At 43.6% G+C, this 16,746-nt stretch overlaps 1 protein-coding gene across 2 annotated transcripts in view; it reads left to right on the plus strand.

The window, feature by feature from the left end:
• The first annotated feature begins 3,048 nt into the window (after positions 1–3,048).
• Positions 3,049–16,746, plus strand: part of TSPAN14 (tetraspanin 14) — a 34,851-nt gene continuing 21,153 nt past the window's right edge. The window contains exon 1 of one of the 2 annotated variants that reach the window (XM_053984111.1): positions 3,049–3,105. The gene's annotated coding sequence lies outside the window, so the exon portion shown is untranslated. Of the gene's footprint in view, positions 3,106–3,675; positions 3,796–16,746 lie in introns of those variants that run through there. The other variant, XM_053984110.1, reaches the window with a different exon arrangement.

Below are 16,746 nucleotides of genomic sequence, written 5' to 3' on the forward strand. Positions count from 1 at the left end.
GCTGGAAGAAAGCTGTTGGAACAGACATCTATTCCTACGATCTTTTCACTTGTATGGACATTTTCCTTTTAAGAATAAGAAACTTGGAGGAAGGATATACTGTATTGACGGACACAGTCTGTTGTATATAGATATTTCTAAGTGGAGGGAAAAAATTATTAACAGACTCACTGCGATACTTACAAAATGTAATCTATTGCGGTTTTGTGGTAGTAATTTCCGCTCCTGCCGGGATGTGTGTGGCTGCCTTTGTCTCACGGACTCTCCGGGGCCGATCGAGGGGACCGGAGCAGAGAGGTGCGACAGCCGCTGCTAACAGCAGAGCGAGGCGGGGAAATGTTGTGGGACTGAGGATAAACTTAAATCACTGGTTCAGCCAGATCCCCTCGAATTTTATTGGGTGTCTGACCAGTTCCAACCTAATTTATTATTCTTCTAATCTATCTCGAACGTCTTATAAAGGCTTTCCCTAAAATATTTTGGCTTCTCTTTTAGATCCAGCTACTGATTTCTTTGTACTTGAAGTTGCTTGAGATCTCTCAGTAGCTTCTGTGGGCTTTGTTTCCTTGCACACCCCTCTCTCTTAACCTCATAATTATCAAAACCACATGACAATTCCAACTGCAATTCTGATTTCTGGATGCCTCCCTCCATAAATAGACTTTTTTTTTACACTGAAAAATGGTATTTGGTGATAATGTTGAACATATACAGTGGTGAACAGCTCTGGTCAGGCCATTTTCCACCAGCTACTCCTCATGAAGATTTCATTTATTTTAGAAAGCGTTTTTTAGTAGTCAGAGGAAAACAACATTAACAAACCATACATGAACTTCGGCCTGCATATGTCCACTTTAAAAATCAGATTTCCTATTTTCATTCCTGCGGGATTATTACACCTCTTACTGCTGAAGTGACTGTCTTTTAAAAGTGTTCCAATTTGCCCTAGCACTTAGTTAATGGTTTCTGTGATGGATGAGATTTTTACTCCAATTTTCTTGGCAACACAGTGGAGCACTGTGTGGAGATAATGTCAAAGGCAAATAAATGGCACACTGAGAGGCTGTTCGAACCAGCTCCATGCTAACAGTGAACACACTCAATTCAACTATGCTGTGAGCTGCTAACACTAACCATTTTACAAAGAGTAAATTGCAAGAGAACCTTATTTTACCGACACATACCCTTCTTAATTCCACAGTCCTTGCATCCTAAAGCTGTTGAATTTCCATGAAATTTCCCATTTTCCCCATTGAATTGAATTAGAAGTTACTATTGCACCATCTTCCTCTCTCTTACGGAATCAGCATACTACAGCTTTCTGCCTTGGCTCTGGACTTTCTGAAGACATGACTCCGTGCTCTGTGAGATTACTTCAGTACTTCTGAGATGGAGAAAGGACCTCTTCTAGTTCTTCTTACCATCTGATAATCCAGTGACCTTTCTGAGCTCCCCTTCCCCTCTTAGATTCTTCTCAAAATTCAGGTAGTTCTTCTGTCATCTTCTGTCAGCTTTAACACTCAGTTCAATTTTGCTTTGGTTTCTAAGAAGGCTTGAGCAAGCTTGGGGGAGACTGGTAAATAGTCCCCCTCTCTTTAAAAAAAAAACAAAACAGCAACAAACAAAAAACCAAAACAAACCAAACCCTTCATTTATTTAAACAACTGCGTGTGGGAAATGAGAAGGAATCTTGATCATGTGAGCGGCGAGTGGGTGACACACTGGTGTGTATCTGCTTTGTCAGACATCAGAAGGGGTTGGGTGAGGGGAACTGTGCATTTGCTATTAATTTAGCACACTTTTGGTAGTCAGCTTTGATGAGTGGAGAATTAGCACAGTAGAGAAGTGCTAAGCTCACACCATTTGATTGCTCAACAGCTCCTTTCAGTTCAGTGCGACTGCTGCTGTCTTTGTGAGCGGGCTTGTTCCTGATCCAGGGGGAATAAGGGATTCCTCAAAGTCCAAGAGCTGGAGCAGGTGAAGAAAGTGTAAACAATATGAGGCAGCCTGTAGGAAAGAGCACGTGTGGTGCTGCACTACCTCACTTGGCCTTGCCTTCCTGCCACAAATGTATTTTCATAGCGAGACACCGAAGACATCAGTTTTGCTTTATGTATGAGCAAGGGAATGAAGGTGTTCTGTGTATATGGGATAATTCGTGCGTATAAAATGTTATCCATATCTTATATATATAGTATGCTGGTGAGAAACATTCTTATAAAAGATTTTTAAGCGCACAAGGCAGTGTAGGGGATTGCATTCACAGTGTCGAAACCACCCTGGACGAGAGGGAGGAGAACCTCATTTGCAAACGAATGAAAGTAGCCAGCCGGAGATGGGTCGTTCTCCAAGGTGATCCGAGGAACGCCCGGAAGATGAAAACGAGATAAATATCTAAGATTGAGATAGCCGGAGCCGCCGGAGAGATACATCTCAATACCGGATGCCAGGAACTCGATCATGGATGCTCATCACTCCTCAGACATGGTTTTGTTCAGCTCGTCACAGAGGAAGAACTCCACATGAATATGTGAAATTCTGAAAGGAAGAAAAGGGACTCTGCCTCGGGCAGAATAAACTGTATAAAAACCGCTCGGACGGGACGGTCGGTGTGAACATAGGAGACCCGCTGCTGTAGCGGCCGGACCTATGCCTCACCCAGCGCCGATTCCCGGGCTCGGCACTGACCTTTTTGATTGGATTGTGGCTATTTCGGACCGAATTTCAGTCGCGTAATAAAAATCTATTTTTTATTAAATATTAAATTCAGCTCGATTTATTTTTACTTATAACAAAGGTGACAGAGACGTTTCTCTGTGTCAAGAGAGATCACAAGGTACGGAAAGGGAACAGGAGAGCGTGGAGGTTGGGAGCCAAGCGAGACAGCAGGGGAGCATTTCCCTCCTGCCAGGCGGTGGCTGCCTCAGGTGGGAGCTATCACCCGCTAACTACACGGGTTTAAACAGCTCAGCCCTCCCTTCCCCTCCCTCCTCTTTTCTCAGCCTCTCTCTCGGGAGGTGTAAAGGCCCTAGGACGCCGGAAGACTCAAAATACTCTTCGGGGTCGTTTTATTTCATGTCTTTCCTTCGCCTTCCGGCTCTCCAGGTAGGCTCGACCGTGCCTTCAGTATCGCTCAGCATGCGCTGTCTCTGACACGCCGGCTCATGCTCCGAAGCCCCGCGGGGTAAGAGGCGCGGCCGCGGGCCGTGCCGCGCTCCCTCCCGCAGCCGAGCCGGGCTGGGCTGAGCCCCGTACGCAGGGCCGGGGCGGGGGACGCAGCCACCCGGCCACGGAACGAGGCCGAGACAACAAAGCCGCGGGCCTCGCCGAGGGGCAGCGCTCGCAGGGCTGCGGGAGGCACCGCCAGGGGCGGGGGCCGCCGGCGCCCGCAGCCTCCGCCCGGCCCCGGGGGTGCTCGGGGGGAACGTCTGCCGTGGGGGGGGGGGGGGGGGGGGGGGGGCACAGCGGGAGAAGCCGGCGGGAGCCGCGGGCTCCGGAGGCAGAGCTGGGCTTCCTGCACGCCCCTTTGTGTGGAGCGCGGCGGCGTGCGGAGCGGGCGTGGCCGGGACGTTCATTTCCGCGCTGCCTCGGCCCGGCGGGAGCGCGGCGGGGCGGCTCGGCACAAGGGCACGCCCGGCGGGCACGCCTGGCGCACCGGCCGAGCTGACGCGGGGAGGAGGCTCCGGGAGCGCCGCCGTGTCCATGGACTAGCCGAGGCAGCGCAGGGACCTACGCCGACCGCCGCCTCGCCCTCCGCCCGGCTCGGCGAAACTTAGCGAGCAGGCTGCTGCCCCGGTGAGTCCCTGCCTGCCCCGGCGGTCGCGCCGTCCGGCGTGCCCCTTGCTCTCCCCGTCTTGAAACGCCGGCATTTCTGTCCCCTCTCCCCGGAGCAGTGCGGTCCCTGCGGCATCCCCTGGGGGCCGGCGAGCCGGGCGGGGAGCAGCCCCCGGCTGCCTGAGTTTCCCGGCAGCTACGGCGAGCCCCTGCCATTGTCCTTGTCCATTAAAGGAAGCCGAGAGGCCGGGTGAGGCTTCCTCTGGGAGTTCACGCTAGCTTGTCTCGTTGAGGTGCCACGAGGGAGAAAAATAGTAATAATAACAAAAATTAAAATAGTAGAAAAAGGCCTTTCGGAGTGCTGCAGCCAGTTTGCTCGCTCCGTTCTCCGCTGTCGCCCCGGCTGCTGCCAGACCCTGCCCTGAGCCCAGGCTGTTTAGAGGGGGCAGCGGCGCAGTGGGTGTAAGGATTGAGGCCCGTAACTTAATTTTTAGAATATTTTAACTTTAATTGCCTGTCGGCTGTGGTAATGAGCGACCTCTCTGAGACCCTTTCAGCCTCCTGCCGTAACAGGCCCGGCCGTGGAGCGCGGGAGTACCAGAGGTGATGCTCCATGCTCAGTTTTGTTTCGGCTCTTGCTTTATCTTCCGTTCTCTGTGTAGATTTAGCGATTTCATTTTGAGACATTCTGAATAAAAAAAGAAAGGACTAAAACCCTACAAAGAAGCCTAACCCGTGCTGTAAAAGAGGCTACTTGTTTGGGTGTTTTTTCCTTTTTTTGATGGAACTTCCAAGGAGGTGGTGGTGGAGGTGTGAAGGATCTTTTAAAATAACTGGTAGGACAAAATTCTTCCAGCACTGCTTTTTAGTTTGGTTGCTTTTTAGTTTGTTACAGTGACATAAGCCTTGTGACCTAGAACTCTGGATAAAATGGAAGGAAAGCAGTTCCTAGAGAATGGAAGCACACGGTGTGTCTTGTTCATAAGTGTTCCCTGGTGAGATGCTCCATCATTTCTGGCTATCTCCAGCAGGGAGTAAGGCATCAGTACTGAGACACTTTATACTCACAATAAATGTGTGAAGCTTGACATGCTTTTGTGGAAGGTTGAGGTGCTAGCACCATCTGCTTGACAGAAGAATTGTGTACAGAGACAAGGAGGGATCTGGTGGGAATTCAAGTCTGGTCATTGGTGTGAAGTAGGAACGAGCTGTGGTGGAAACTGCTTTGCAGTTTTTGATCTGGTTTCTGTGTTTTGTTTTTTTTTTTAGAGGAGTTCAGGACAGTTTTGTTCGGTAGAGTGGTGTTCTTTATCCTTTGGTTAATGAGACTGGAAGAAAGTACTTTTAGGATGTGATCTATATCCTTTTAGCTCTGTTCTTGGAGGATGGAATATAGTGGTGTTACCTGTCCTTAGAAGGTTGTCTTGTTCAAAACTATAATGCCACTGAAACAGGAATTTTTAGAAATAGCTTTCCAAAAGTTTGTAAGTTTATTTATATTGAAAAAACAATGTGCAAGTAAGTTACACAGTTGGCATTTTGTTTTATGTTTGATTTTGTTCCTAGGTGGACTTGCTGAAGGTGCAGTCTGTCTAAATCGCAATCATGGAAAGCTGATTTTCTGGGTGGTGTGCGCTCTGTGTGGTTGTGTTTTGGTTTTTTTTTTTTTTGTGTAAGTCGATCCAGTTATCTTCCTTTGTAGCTTCCTTTGTATTGTCACCTTATCTCCAGTCCCCAAATCAGAAGTAAACTCACTTAAGTCTTGTTCTTTTTTTTGGGCACAGACTTTGTCTGGCATTTCGTGCATTGTAGACAAGCTAATCTTACTGTTTCCTGTATAAAGCTTCTTTCCTGTCCTTCCTGCCTCCTTGTGGGAAGCAGGAGGGTGGCAGAAAAGACGGAAAAAGTGTGATCTTTTGCTGGGAGCGGTGTCTGTGCAGAGCATTCGCATGGGTGACATACCTGACAGGACTGCAAGGGAGTGTGCTCTGGGCTGCCTTTTACAGGCGTTAGGTCTTGTAGTACTTAATGACAGGACCATAAAAAGCCCTTGCTCTCAGCTCTAAGAGGCTGTTTAATTGGGATACTTTCCTTGGTATTGAAGGCATAACTTTTTGCTCTTGGGTGTAACAAGAAAATTGTTGACATGGTGTCTTATGAATTTGGTTTTATCTGGGTGATGAATGAGTTTATTGTATCTTTCTATTGAATAACTGAGGAATACTGGATTGTTTTGAGGCTGACCTCTGATTTTCTTAAAAGGTATTTTTATTTAGTTTATGAAGCTTTAGTGGGTGACTACTATAATGTGCCATTACCTGTAAATGGGTGTTTGGAAAAAGAGGAATTTTTCTGCTGACAGACTGCTACAATGGATTCTTATAGTCTATCAAGTTTCTCATTGTGGATTAGGTGTGGCACAGTTTGAGCACTGATAAGTGTGAATAAATTAAACTCTTGTTTTGATCTCCCTGTGTTAGTTCAGAATTCTCATTGGGGTGTATGTGAGGGGAAGTGGAGTTCACAGAGCAATTGTCAAAACTGTTCCACAGATCCTCCCTTTATTTTTTTGCTTTTACAAAAAATTTCACCTGGGTGGGGTATGGAAAAAATCTGTGGATTTCGGACACGCTTTACTTGTGAGCTCTCTGTGCCTTGTTGCTTTGCATTGTGGCTTCCTGTGTCAAAACTTCCTGTTTTTTGGTAGAACAGACTTTCATGCTTTGCCACCTGTGGTACATTTTTAAGGCTAAGAGGGCTGCAATTCACAAAATCCATGAACGTGCTGTGGTTTGCATTTTGCTTCAAGCTGAAGTAGCTCAGATAAAGTAAAGTAGACCCTCAAACAGTAAATGGTGCAGGGTGTTACTAAGGGGGAATTAAGCTGAAGTTATTTCTAGATGCAAATGTTATATTCTAGATTAAAAGTATGGTCGTATGTCTTCCTCTCTGGTATTGCCCAGTCCTAAGGTCTCTGGCTCTTCCAAAGCTCTGCTGTTGGTGGCTTGGGTGGAGCTACTGATGCTGTCTTCAGCCCCCAGCACAGTTTGGACAGGGACAGGATCCTTCTCTTTGATTCCTTTGCTCATGCTCAGACAAAGTATCTCATGAAGGTTAAGAACAACGTCAGAGATAGTCAGACTAAAGCTTATCAAGGTTAGATATGTGTGGGTTTTAAAGAGTAACAGTTTGGATCTTCCCAAGAATACAGGAATCTGAATTTTGATTCAGCAATCTAAAAAGAAGGGGAGGGGCTGAAATATCTAAGCTATGATGGCTTAATTTTAAATGCACACTTTAACTACTTAACTATAGCTGAATGTCATATTGGAACTTCTTTTTGTGTTGTAAAACAACTTTTTTGTGGATAAAATCTGCTTTCAGGTAGCTGAAAAATCATTGTTGGGCAAATTCTTCTATTTTGGGAATGTCACAGGTGAGGTTAATAGCAAAGTGCAGGTGTTGAGGATCACCTGCAAAAGTGGTGATCCTTAAAAATTGACTGCATAAGAGATTGTGATGTTTGCAGTTGAAACAACTGCCTTGAATGGCCAGGGTTTTGCTAAACTTTTTGACCCATCTGACATTAATCTTGGAACCGAAGCTCTCAGATAGAAGAACCACTCTGCTTGATTAGTCACATGTGAATTCTGTTCATTTCTGCTTGATACATGTGAATTCTGTTATCACTTGTGCAGAAAACCTTTAACAAATAAAAAGACACTGGCCACAATAGGAACTATATCCAAACCCAGAGCTCTTAACTGGGTTTAAAAATAGGTTTATTTTCTTTTCTGGTCCATAGTGTGCCTCAGCCCCTTTTTGGCAGGGGGGAGGGATCAGCACTTGTTTTGCTTCAGTGTTTCCTGTCTTTTTTCAACTCTTTGGGAGCCAAGCAACAGTGTTTTGTCCTTTTCATTATACCACAGCTTATGTATGATACATGTGGGTGGAAGAATTCCTGCTCTTATCTAAGGTGAATGCTTTATCTGTGCTTCTTCTGAGAGCTCTTTCTGTGTCATTGTCTTTAGAAGCTGTGCAAAAGCTGAAAATCTTAGGCCTGTCTTCATCCTTAATCTGAACCTGAGTGGGAAAGGCAAGGGTGTGATAAACAGAGGGCTCTGCTTCCCCTTGATCTCTGTAGTAAGCGCTGTTGAATGTTGTCTTGGTATTGTAAAAGAGCTTCTGTGGTATTAGAAAAGAGCTTCTCCCTGTTTTATGTTCCCGGGCTAGAGAACAGGCATTTATACCAAACTGATAAAGGTCTTCAATGGGAAGAGCTGTCCTGACACCCCCTGATGTAGTTGGGGCTCTTTGGCACTAATTGGCTCTGGCACTTGATGAGCTTGTGTGTGCACAAGAGCTTTTGGCTTTAGGGGTTGTTTTGTTTTAGCATTCTCATTCTGTTTCAGGCAGGTTGCTTGTGTACAAGCCCAAATATGTTCATGTGGCCCAACAGCCCTTTCCAGAAATCTCTTTTCCTTTTTTAACTGTTTTTGTTTCCTGCTCAAAGACTAAATAATTGATACTTGAGTCCCTCTGGAAAGGAGCTTTCTCTATATAACTGATGGACTTGAAGGTAGCAAAGTCAGGTGTTTGAGTTGCTGCCCTTGCAGCTACAGGATGAAGTGGAGTATTTCGAGGCAGCAGAATGCTGTGAATTTTAATATTTTTTAAAGCCTCATTTGTTCAACTTGGCAAGTTGTGTACTCTTGCTTTGGGGCATAAAATGGGTGCTGAAATACGTTCACTGACATCTGGAAACTTCTGGAGTAGAAAACAAAGGGAATTGCCTCAAGTGGCTTGGATCTGAAGGAAGACACCTGAGAGGTTGGACTTCATGTGACAGCAGCCTTCTGACTGGCAGGGTATGGAGCTGGTTCTTTGGATGCATATTGCTTTTCCCTCAACAGCTGGTTATTAGATGGTGCTCAGGGAAGGACTTCATGGGGGTGAAATATGCCTGCAGTGGTGTAGCTGTATCGAATAAAGGGTGAAAACAGCAAAGCTTTCTACCCTGCCCTGAGTACTAAGTTACTTCAGTTTGGCTGTGTGGCAAGCCTGTGGAGGAGGAAGGTTCATCAAAAGAGTTGTCTGACTTGAAACTAATGGAAGGCAATTAGTGAGATGACTCTTGGAAAGCAATTGTTGAGATGACTCTTGGAAGACAGCAAGACAGCTTTCTTTGCCAAGTGTCCATCATGCTGAGCTTGCAAAGGATATTTTGATTCAGTGGTCATAGCAGTGGTCTGCTCCTGCGAAACAGGGGAATGTTCAGCTGAAAGAGTCTGTCCAGCTGGAGCGAGTGAGAAGGGAGGGTGTAGTTTAGCTCTGTGGTGGTATTTTATCTGAGCTGTGCTGCTCGTGTAGCCAGTCACACCGTACTGTCAGCCCGTTCAGGTGGCAGTTTCCTGTGTTGTCATGTTGTTTCCATCAGGAGCTATGTTTCTCATTTTACTGAAGGCACAGGTTGGGAAGTGTTTGTCTAAGCTCTGCACCTTCTAATTCTGCTGGCATGTTTGTAATTAGCTGTTGCAGAGACTGAGGTCTGTGTTGGAAGGAGCAGTGACTGCGTCCCTTCACAGCCTTGTTGCCCTGATCTCTTAATGGCACAGTGTTGTTCTTGGCATCATCTTGAGAGGTGGAAAGCCTGTTTTTCCTCCTTCCCCAGGGGCGGATACAGAGACTTTGGGCGAGACAGTGGAGGCTTTCTCACGACCTGCCAGAGCACTGGCTTTGGGGGGAAGGGCTGGAGCTGTTCAAGCATGGGCTTGTCCTGAAGCAGCATTGGTTTTTGTCTTTTTAATCTTTTCCCTGTGGTGTGGTAGCATGTGCAGGGTGCTCTGCAAACCTGCTTACTATAACTCCTGAAGCATTAATTGTTCCTGTGTATTTGGGCTGAGACCTTGACTCTGCTGAAGTGGCTGGGATTGTGAGCCATTGGTGAAGGCTGTTTTGTCACATCTTTAAGATTTTCCAGTGCTGCCTTAGAGGTTTATCTTCTAGTTGGGTTTTGCAAATTTCACGAGTGTGTTTCTTTACCAGAAAGGAGGTTAAGAGAAAAATTACACAGTGGTTGAACTGTCTACGTGGCCACAAAGAGCCATCTTCTCTTGTGGCTTGGAAGCTGGTGATTGTCGTCCTTGGCAAGTAAAATGCGGCTGTCCTGGTTGTTATGAACGCAGCTGCTGGAGGTGGAGGGCAGCAAAAGAAAGCTTTGAGGGCATTGTCCCCAAACCCCCCATGCCTTTCCCCAAAAAGTAGCCTTCCCTGGAGCCTCATTTGAAATGAGTGTTGCTCTGGTGTTGAAAGCATAGGCCCTGGTAATTGGGGTGGGAGGGGAGGAAAAAAAGAGGTTTTGTGGATAGAACTCCCTATCTGGTTTCTGTGACATGGTGTCAACATTGTTTAAACAGAGCAAGTGGTGAATGTCGCTAGTATTATCCAGATATTGCAGTCATTACTTAGCATCCTCGTTACTGGAGATCAGATTTCAACCCTGGAATTTTAATATTTTTTAACTAAGAAATATCTTGATCTGATTTAAACTGTTAAAATATAAATATCCATTTTATTATATGTAATAGATATGTTTATATATACAAATTCATATATAGGAGTGTTCAGTGTGAAGGCTAAGAAATGTGGTGTGGATGTAGACAGACTGCACATTGTATCCAAAGCAAGGAACATTTTTAAGGAAACAAACCGCAAAACCCAAAGCAAATTATATGCTCATCACTTCTTTGATTATTGCTATAATCAGTCTCTCAGGAGTTTTTTCTTATGAAAAGAGAAAATGAAGATATATTCTTTTAGACTGAAATATAACTGGAGACTGAAAACAAATGGCATTCCTGGAAGTGCAGACAAGTCACAATATATATAAAATTTCAGGATGTTCCCTGAAGAAAGAGTGTATTTGTCAGCAAAGAAAGGTGGTGGCTTCCTGTCTTTTTTTATGCTATGAAGTGGTATTGCAAATGGAGGGGCCCATTCAGTTCTTGAAACCTGGTCTGTGTGGAGGTGTGGGAGGGAGCAGACAAAGTGTATGAAATAGGTTCATGTTGGATTACTAAATAGAAGTAAAAATATTCCCCAAAACTGGAAGTTCTGGCTCCTCAGATAAGATATTTGCTTTGTAAGGCTTCCAAAACCTTCTGTTACAAGGGGGAAAAAAAATCAAATTACATGCTTCTTTTACATGAAGACTTTGAATTTTGCCTTGCATCTGTCAATGTTACAGAGAGTTGGTGTGTATCTGCTCTCATGAGAGGTAGTAGAAAGCAACTGGGAAGTTTGGGTCAGCTACGATTATTCTGTTTGCTTGTTCTGTCAGGTTTTGCACCCTGGGGTGGATAAATTCCTGCTCAGAATGACTAACTGGCTTCTATGTGTTTCCCAATACTTGAACATGCTGTGAAGTAAAAGGAAAGCATGACTTGTGGCTTGTTGTGTATCGTCAATAAATTGCAGCACAGGCAATGTCCTGTTCAGATGAAACTGGTCAATAGCTTTATTAAAGAAAGTTTTCATAGTCACAAAATATTTTTCTAAACTTTTCTAAGATGTTAATGAGGGATCTGTTGAACTGTAGTGGTAGTGTCTAGTGTTGTTTTCACTTACTTTGGTGTAATCCAACTGAATTTTAACTCCAGAGGTTTAACCAATAATGCATTTGAGGATAAGGTCAGTGAAGGCCCTACATCTTGTGCTCCTGCTCTTCTCTGCATTTCTTAAATATTAGTAAAGAGATGGATATCTTACTAAAGAATCCATCTCTCTCCCACTGCATTCTCCTTATTTTTAGAAAATTGCTGGCTTTTAGGTGAAGTTTACATGTAACATTTTCTTTTCTGTTTGTTTCCTGTGCTATCTCTTGCTTTAAGTCAGAATGCGGAGTCGATGCTTTGTTTGCAGTCAGCTACTTCAAGCAGATTTTGCTTGAACTAGGTAAGAGATCCTTGCCTTTCAGTTGGTACCTTTTGTCAAGAGCCTCTCTATGTTGAAGCAGAAACGACCTCATCTGTTCAGTTACTACTTCAATGAGCCTGAGGTCAGTGGGGCAGAACTAGCATAAATGTACTGAAATTCTCAGAATAATTGAGTTGTGTTTCTCCTCAGTGTACAGTGTCATTGGCTGGCGTTCTGACTGGTTTGTATAAATGAAAATGCAGACTCTTTGGAACTTCTTCTGTTTTGCTGATTTTGTTTTAAAATTAGTAGTAGGGTTTTTTTTGTTTGTTTGTTTGTTTTTTTTTTGCTGAGTAGGAATAAATACTTCTTCACATGGAAGCAAGGCCAGACAAATGTATCCTTTGTAGCTTCTGCATGAAGAACAGTGAAAAGTGAAATTGGTAGAACTGCTGTTGTCCTCTTACAGCTTTTGAATTGTTGTGGGAGCAGTACTGAATTCTGCTTGCCTTTTGCAAGTCTTTAGTGTAGTTCTGTTGGTTTAAGAAATCAAATAGAGCTGAAAATATTCCATGAATCATAGCTTGAATAGCTCCTTGAATTACAGTTGTGCAGTGTAGAGCTTTTATGCCAAAGGGTTGGTGATGTTAGTCAAGTGAGGAGTTCAGAAGAGGTTCTTGATGACAATGTAGCTTGTTCCCAAAAATGTGGAATGTCCACTTTGTGAATGTTACTCTGAGTTCTGAGCACTTACATGGTGTTTTGGATGCAACTCATCCACATAGAAGCAGTGGCTTGGCCAAAAGTGCAGCATAATGAGTGTGAGGTATAGAGACCTGGAGTGGAGCTCTTTTGAATTACTGCTTCCTTGTTTGAGGTTTGGAAACACTGGTGTGTGTTTCTGACAAGTTTTCCTAAGTTATAGTTTGTGATGCAGAAATAGACTAAACCCTGGTCACTGGAACATGAAATCCTTCCCGACAGGTTGGGGATTTGTTCTTCTCTGAGTGTTTTTTTAGTGCTTACAGTGGAACAGCTTCTGCTTGAAATATTCTTTGAGTCTTCAGCACAGTACAAAGTAAGGGTCCCAAGAGATGTCTTAAGAATTCTGTCTGGCTTTGGCCATGTTTTCCATTGAGTTCTGAGATTTGTTACTTGCCATTATTTTTCTGGCAAAACAGGGATAGCCTATTAATGATATTTGTTTTTCATCACAAGACTTTCAGGTTAAAAAAATGCCCATTTGTTGATTAAACCTCAGGTTCCTTCTAAGAAAGAGCAAATGTTTCTCTGCTCATCTGAACTGCAGCAGAACTAAATAAACTATACTAGTGTTCCTTAAGAGAAGCTTGTCTGTTCTTGTTGAGGCCCTAGTCTGAGTTTCTTTGAGACAGAATTGTGAAATGACACATGCTTGCTTGGAGTTCCTGAGTCATCAGCAGGACCACTGTCTGTTTCCAGGAGCAGGTTAGCCTGTAAGAGCATCACATCCTGTCAGTTTGTCTTGCTTTTTGCTGTACCAGCTCAGCCTCTTCACGTGAAGATTTGATGGACAGCACCCAGATACTGTTCTGAACATTAGGACCCCTTTGGTGGTCAGCTTCTCTCTAGAATGTGGAAAGAGCAATCTATAGATGCCTCTTAGTTGTTCCATTTTTAGAAGGTCCTAAGAATATCTCAGAATTTTTCCTGGTCAGGGATTAGGCTTCCTTTTACCTTCACAAAAACTCCTAATGATTGAGCACCTTCAAAGAATAACAGTTGTTTTTAATGGCACCATATCTTAAATGAACTGATGCTTTTTGATATATATTTGGTCTTGATGGAATAGAATTGAGTCATATCAAAACAAGTTTGTAGACCAGAGTACATCTCTTGCTGTATTTTAAAAATTCTTGCTCCTCAGCAAATTCTTTTTTGTCCATTTGCTTCACCAGCTTCATACAAATGTAATGCTTTGTATTGATGAACAGTGCTGGAGAAGCCAAGAGCTTGGCAAATGACTTTTTTTTTCCTCTTACCTCAGTTGTGCCCCTGTTCCCCAGCCTCACGTGTGTAAAAATAGCTTCAGGTGTGCTGCTGCTGTAGGCTGGCACTAGAGGGATGCTGTGTTTCCATGGGCACACTCATGGGAAAGCTTTTGCTTGTTCTCCTGCCACCTCCTGACTGCCCCCATGCTGGCATTTGTACACGGTCTGGCAAGGTAGATTGAAGGCTTAAACCTGTTTACTTCTTGGTGTGTGGTACAAGATTACAGGATTGAGCTGAAGATTTGCTAGTGGTTTGCTGTGTGGCTATTTGCTCCACTGAGTAGGTTGATTAATGATTGTGGATTTTAGGAGGGGCAGGGAAGGGGATCAGGATTCTATATGGTGGCAGTATTGGCTGAACTTGGAGTTTTAGTGTGACTTAGGTTTGCCTTGTAAAGTAAATGTCTCTGGAGGATTAAAATAATTTTTGGATCTAAATCTAGAAAATTACTTTGTTGCAGTTGTTCTAGACTTAACATCTTATCCGTGAGGATTTCTCTGCATATCTACATTAGATTATTCAACAGATGACATTGTGTGTTTTATGAGAGTTAGGAATACACATTAGGAATATCACTGCTGTAGCATTTTGAAGGTAAGAGTGGAATTGTGGGTGTTGAAAAGCTTTGGAAATGGCAGTATCCTCTCAATGAATGACTATGTTTTTCCCCCTCTCACTAAAGCTGTAAACACCAAGACAAAATTATATTCTACCAAAGCAGCAGGGCTCTGTATTGGATTTTTAGAAATTCCTGTTGCTGTGAGTGGGTGATAACTGTCAGCTGACACAGTGTGACTTGCTTTGTCTGAAACAGTAGAGAACGTTATTAGTCTGTGCTGCCCACATACTGCTTTAATCTTCCAAGTGTTTTTAGTATTGCCTAACCATAGCCATGCAGCCTGTGCTGTGAACAAAGTGAATTACTGACAAGCAGATTTCTGGACTGGTAACAGATGCCTTCTGTGTTAGGAAACATGACTGCTTTTAGTATAAACACAGGGAAGGTGGCTGTGTAGTCTTGAGTGGACTTCTTCATTTGTTTGTAGTGTTAGGGGGGAAAAAATCACGTACCTGCACTTCAGATTTATTATGCTACTCCCATACCAGCCATACTGTGTTCAGTGGTCTGTCAAGAACCACCAAAAGAATTCTGATGAAGGTAAGCACAGAGCAAGCCAAATCAGCTCTTAAGATAGGCAGGTGTTTTGGAAGCTAATATCTGTCTGAGGAGCTGTGTGCTGTTACAGGACAGCTTCTTGCTAGTACTGGTAATGCACCCCTCATCATTTCTGAGCATTTAGAGGTGTGTATGCTGAAAAAAGTATTTTACTTTTTCATTCTGCTAAAATACTGTGGTTGGTATTGACTGGGACATCTTAGCAGTTGTCTGAAGCATGGAGAAATGTCTTGCAAGCTGGTGGTCAGAATAGTGAGGTTGGTGGGGAGTAGTACTTATGAATAAGGATACTCTTAATCCTCTTATTCCTGTGAATTGTTTCAGTGAAGCTGGGGCTGAACAGTTGAATGTAAGTCCAATGCCAGGGAGGGTAACCTGACAAAAAGTAAGTCTTCAGATGATGTTTGTACTTTAGGTTGTGAAATGATTTGCTTGCCTTTTTGCCTCGGGTTATATTTTAAGGCTCTTTGTCTAACAGAACCTCATTTTTGTGAAACTGATTGATGTGCTAGCTAAATGCAACCTGCTGCCTTCTCTTTTGTAGATGTAACAGCAGCAAAAGCAACGTTCCTTATGTGCATTTTGCAGTTGCTGCTCCTGTCTTTTACCATGTTCCTGATTTTCAGAGGGAGGAGGCAGAACAATGATGGAAGCCTCGATGTGTCTGCATCTGGAGAATATATTTGCACTGGCAGCCAGTGTATTGCTGTAAAATGGGATTACACTCATACAAATGGGTCTTGAACTCTGCTCAGATTAGTGGGATTCTATTCTTGTGCCCTCTCTTTCCTCTCTTGCCCAGGCACATCAGACTGACTGACTTGGACAAGTGTATGCATGTTGATTGTTGACATAAGAATTGCTATTTGGAGCTAGAAACTGAAATGAAGTTGGGAAAGCAAAACTTTGTTCCTTTTCTTATATTCACTCAGTTGTGGACTTAGATAAACAAGAGAATGGTGCTTAAGCAAGAGTTCTTTGCTGTGATTCATAACAGTTGTAAAGGTTCCTAAATTTTGTCTGTAACATTGGATGGTTGCAAAGGTCAGTAACTAAATTACAAAACTCATTTTATGTGGTACAACTGGCCACATGTAGGAGGGTCTTTTCCAGTCACTGCCTATACTGCCAATAAAATACAATATCCTTTGCTTTAATGAAAGTTAAATGATTTTTGCTCTAAATGGACCATGCACATTAGAAGTTATAAGGTGAAGGAAGAAGACTTGTTTTTAGTGTTTGGTTAAAATTATATGGAAATCAACATCTGAACTCTAGAAATACCAAGCTCAAGTATTAATTCACACTCTAGTAATGGGATGAGATTCTCAAAGCCAGCTTCTGTTTCTTCTGTAAGTGGGAGTGTTTTTTATACTCAGGTGCAGATTCCTTTCTAGGGAGAAAAACTCCAAAAACAAACAACCCCCAAAAACCTAGTTTACCTTCTCATAGCTGTGGATGTCGTGCAGTCCACTTGTCCATTCCATGGTCTGGGTTTCAGATTTACTGGGTAGGCTTGGTTTTTGCATGCTGTCTGTGCATGACTAGGGTGGCACAGTACATTTTCTTAGTTAGGAGGTGTTTGAAAATTCTGCATTCTTGTTTCCTTGCCTTTGCAAACCTTCCACTGACATTTACGTCAAGGAAGTGGAGGATTGAAATGCTGCTCATCTGTCTTAGGCAGCACTCAGCTGTCCAGAATGTGAGGGCTGTGCAAGTGCTCACTCCTGCTCTGAATTTACAGCTTGTTCTGTTTTTCTTATGCATGGCATTTCTGCAGAGGTGGTTTAGTTATGATACTTTGAACAGCTGTAGTTGTCTGAAACACTTGAGCAAGACTTGTGGTTGAA

The sequence above is a fragment of the Vidua macroura genome, chromosome 8 (genome assembly GCF_024509145.1).
Source record: "Vidua macroura isolate BioBank_ID:100142 chromosome 8, ASM2450914v1, whole genome shotgun sequence".
Lineage (NCBI taxonomy): Eukaryota > Metazoa > Chordata > Aves > Passeriformes > Viduidae > Vidua > Vidua macroura.